Source organism: Pecten maximus, chromosome 9, assembly GCF_902652985.1.
Source record: "Pecten maximus chromosome 9, xPecMax1.1, whole genome shotgun sequence".
NCBI lineage: Eukaryota > Metazoa > Mollusca > Bivalvia > Pectinida > Pectinidae > Pecten > Pecten maximus.
Window position 1 is genome coordinate 26,514,961 of NC_047023.1, and position 5,407 is coordinate 26,520,367.

A 5,407-nucleotide genomic window follows, 5' to 3' on the forward strand; every position below is an offset into this window, starting at 1 on the left:
GTCTAGCATACTTGAGCTAAACGCTAACGATTCAGATCCCACATGCTCAATAAACAATTGCGTCATTCTTATAGAAACAACTGTCAAGCATGTAGGTATCACCAGAGATAACTGCAAATTTGGTACGGACAAAGTGGCAGATGAACGCATCCAGTCGGCAAGAAAAAGAGCGTATGCCTTGATGGGATCGGGCTTCCATGGTATTTACGGTGTAAACCCCGTTTCTCTACACATGATAGATTGCTACGTCGTTCCTCGTCTTCTTTACGAATTAGACGTCATAAGGTTAAGACAAAAAGATATCACCAAAATCTCAATATTCTACAAGAAGACCTTAGAACAGCAGACGCTGCCATGTACCTCTTAGTTGGTCGCCAACACTATCTGAAGCAACACCACACAAAAGAGTACCCAACACCTTTAGATCTGTCATGGAAGATACAACGTCAACCTTGTATAATGTAGGCAAAAGACAACTAGCGGTAAAAGACACCAGTTCCCGTAGTTGTTTTGTATGGGCATACGATATCCTGTTACATTGCAGTCTTAACTCAGTATGAGACGTCTTGGAGATCCCTCCATCGAAGGCTACGTGGAAGAAAACGGTCACAATCACCATCTCGCGCTTCTGGATCCAGAAACTTAAAACAGAGTATGCCTCAAAATCTACACCCCCAATCTTACTTCTGACACCACGCTCAATCCACACATCTGGGAAAGTGCTGGACATGTCACCCTGAACGTCAAAAAAGCGGCGGTGAAGGTAAAATTTGTGTCGGACACATACATCCTTCAATCCAACAGATCCAAATTCAACCAGTACGAAGTTTCGGGAACCTGTCCGATGTGTCTCTCTGCGTATGAAGATAGACACCATTTTTACTGCTTTGCCCGACATCAAATCACATTCGGGCCATATACCTAGGGCTGCTGAATTCAATGATTAACTATAGTATGTGTAAAGAGTCGGATGTTCCAAATCTGTACGTTACAAGTGAACTTACCCAACAAATCATTATGGATTGCTCGGGGCTACATTTCTTACCAAAGACAGTGCAGAGACAGATAGAATTCCTCTCAAGGGGTCTGTGTTACGACTTACACCAGTTTCGTGTTGCAACGCTATCGTCACCATGAACTTTTTTCGTAGGTGTATATATCCAATCTAGACTATATCGACAGTTATTGTTATATAGTTATACGCTATCGACATCATGAACTTTCTTTAAATTGCGTTTATATAGTCAAGAACTATCCAGATATCAGTGTATATAGTAATGTACATTGCCTCACATGTTACATTATCATGAAGGTTGCTCTCCTGTACAGTGTATAACAGTTGAAGATGAGAGTTTCAGCCTTACTACAATACGACCTCTCCATATGATACATACAAAAAATAAATAGATATCTTCATTAACTCTATATATAATGTGGTCACTGCTCGCGCTCACGAGGTCAGCCTAATTTCCCAACTTTATTTCAAGTTTATGCTAAGATAGTGTATATATTCTTGAAGGACACTGCTGATAAATCCGAAGCCACTACCCATTATTCACGTTGATATTCAACGGTTCTCCAGATATTGGAGGAATACTCCAGTATACAGAACAAGAACAAGATGGCCGTAATCAGCCTTCATACATCAAAGGATCATCTAAGCAGCAAATACAGTGATATTTTACAAGCCTATCAATCACTTATTATCAGAATTAATTTGATCAAAGTGTTAGTATGTATCATGGATTATCACGGGCCTTACTGTTGACTTTGTAAAAATGTTAAGCTGATGGTAAATTTAACAAATCATGCGAAAAATGCATGTTTCAGGAGAGCACACTTACATGTACTTCATGTGTATCGCATATTGAACAAAATAACCAGGGGTAATTTGTTTTATTTATCTAGTTAACACGTAATGAATGTCGTTTAAAAAAACTTCCCGAGGATTAGATATATTTGGCTGTGAATCGTCTGTTTTGTCCTTTATACTAACATCGCCATAAATCTAGTAGAAAATGTTAATGTCTTGCATTTTCTTTAAAAAATATATTGACCTTTATTCTTTAACGATAGCCATCAAAAGCCGTTTCGCTTGATTCCATAATTCGAATGAACTTAACAATGTGAATTCAAAACAAACGCCAAATGTAGTGTCATACACAGCAATACAAGAAATGTGTAGAAGTCTAGACTGAGTAATCTCCCATCGAATGGTGCTTCTGTGGTAGAACATATCGCAAAGAAAAGTCATTTCAACCACTCAGTTAAATGAACTGAGAATGATTAAGGTATTAACTTCATGAGTCGGTAAGATTTTTTACTTTGAGTCAATTTAAAGGATAAGGATCCCCTCGGTATCCATCCGCAGTTCAGCAGCAGGGAATTTCAGGAACAACTGTCGATAATGCCGTGTACCAATAGCTACAGCGATAATGCCGTGTACCAATAACTACACTAAATTATTTTTTGAAATCCATGAGAATATTTGACTTATTGTCGTTGATGTATTCGCGTAAAACATATATGTACTGGGATAGAAAGAAAAAAAATCTTTGTATACATCTAAAATACAGTTTAAAGTGTATGTGATTAGTTTCCTTCATTCTATCACATGGAGTCTTTTTGCGACGTTAACTATGCCTACTGGTGATTTTTCCAAAAAGCACTATCCGATTCATGACTTATTTCAGATGACTCTAAGTAACACAATTGTTTTGTATGTTCAGAGAAATATCCGATTAATAGAACGTTATTGTGGCATTTTGGTGTTGTGAGATTTAAAATATGGTTGTGATGTCATCTATTGTTATAGCTTGATGCATACTTGTGTCTACTATTATCACCTACAGCTGTGGAATAGTTGGAATTAACTGTGGAATAGTTATGAACCTAATCCAAGAACTATTCCATAGTTGAAGGAGATAAAAGTAGATTTGTCTCAACTATATTTCATGCTATAACAATAGATTGTTTTGATGTTGAAAACAAATATGAAATGGAAAAATAGCAATTAGTAATTAAAAGATATCCATAATCCACGAAGAAGGTTATCATTTAATAAATCCAGAATTTTAAAGCCACAACTATTTCTCTCCAAAAGAAATCACAGAAGCGTGACGTTTTTGTCTGGCTAAAACTTCAATCTTAGAATCGACACATATCCCGAAAATATTACTGAATTCCAGTGATTATTTCATAAAGTATATATTCCCTTGATACTCTGTTCTTTTTGTGTATTTATGTTATAAACCTTGGAAATTGCAATCAAGATCTTTGTCAGAAAAACATAACATGTTCCCTTTCACTTCATATAAACACACTTTGACGGTTTAGAGCCGTTTTGTTTCTATCCGTCTTTAGGTCTCAAATAACTGACTGTCCAGTTTGCCATGGCTATTCCGAAACTAGCGGCTATGTTGGTTTTTCAATTCATGCTCTGTTTCCTGCATTGCTTGATTATGTTCCTGTTCTGCCCATGAATACCAAATTAAAGCAGTTCAATGCTTACATATATTCATACGCTTTGGAAGTTATGTGGAAATGAACAACGTTTTTTTCCCTACATTCATATAGTGTCAGTATCATAGGATGGTAAATATAATCGATTGTACACGATATACAAATGTATCTCCAAAAGAAATCACTTTTGAGGTCAAAATTAATGTTTTTGTTTTTGTGAGAACTTCACTTCAGTACTGTGCAAAATTCTTTATGTTGAACATGAACAGTGAAAAATGAACCGAGTAAACGTTTCAATAGTAGCACCATATTATCTGTGAAACTTTCACAGATTTCATGCAAAACATGGTGTACCAAGTATGTTTTTAGTAAGGTAATCAAAGTGAAAAGGTGTCGGAGTGTAACAGGTAAAGATCTACCTGGAACAGTGGAATAGTTGAACAATAAACCTGTATAATGGTCAAGTGTTATGATGCAATATTTTAAGTATAAGAAACACCTCAAATTGCAGAATAGTCAAGATAATGCATAGTTATAGAGAGTTATAGACAAATGCTGTTTAATGACGACATATAAACGTTTAGTGGTCATTTCACTGCTTTATTTCCTTTCGCAATACAAAGATAGACCGGTATCGATGCTTCTACTACGCATGGAATAACGGGACCTCAGTTCTAACTTAAAATCAATGAAACGGGGGCAAATTACGAGTAATAAATATAGATTTGCATGAAGATCAGTCAATAATTGAAAGGCGAATAAGACCATGTGATCCGGAAGAGCAAGCGACTTCTAATTCACTGACGTCACACGCCATGTAAATCCAAATCAAACCCGGGCTGAGTTACATTTTAAAAATTAGAACGAGGTGGCGACAATGAAAAGTTATATATGTATCATTTGCCTATATTTTTGAATTTGTTTATCAATATTGAGTTAGTTTGTGTGTACACCGATGTCATCTTGTTTTCCTAGTTTGCTACAGCGTATATTCACAAAAGTAATGCGTACACGCAATATTTCATTTTAGATTTCAGTTGGCACCAATGGGGCTTCCGTACTACAGAGAGTATTTAGGACAACCGGAACTCGTAGTGTTATGGACCAGGTGATAGATTAGCCTTTGGCTAAATATGTATCCATCCTCAATAAATAGAGTTTTTTTTTCTCGGAAATTACCTTTCTGTGATGATTGTTATCGCTCTGTGTTGATTGATTGTTTTTTACTGATGATATATACTCGCAGCTCATGTCTTCTCTAGTTGATTTGTAACATACATGTATATATGTTACAGATGTCAAATGTCGTAATGTTACAGTATTTGTGTAACTGTATTGCATGGGAAGATCACATATACATATACCTGATAAACAGTTCCAGGCGTTCCGACAAGGGTTATCAGAATGTTAGGTGTACGTGTATATTTGATTGGGTTATTTAATTATATCCAGGTTAGTTCTATTGCAACCTGCACTGCTAGCTGGACTAGGTAATATTTGGTAATGGCCACGATTCCAATATCATATTGTAAGACATCAATAAAAACATGGTTGTTCCCAGTATAAATTGTTGGCAGGGTTCGTTAGCTTTAAGCCTCTCAAGACGGTGATACCAATGTTACACTGATTAAAATCAAACATGACCTTCTCGGCACCTTTTAACCGGTAATATTACATGATTCCTACAAAATGATGGATAAACAAAAGCACAGATCATGACATTGAGCTTAAACTGACACAGCAATACGAACGCAATAATCAAATAAAGTTACAAGGCATTAACACCTTCATATTACTCCGTAAACGCTTAATCGATTAACATACACATCCAATTATAGAAATGCATGTGCAATTCCAACTTTGATTCAAAAGAAGTTCGCTTTTGTGAATAGAATGGTCGTATGCATTCATGAGCAATGTTTTGCAGAAAGAAAAGAAAAAAAAG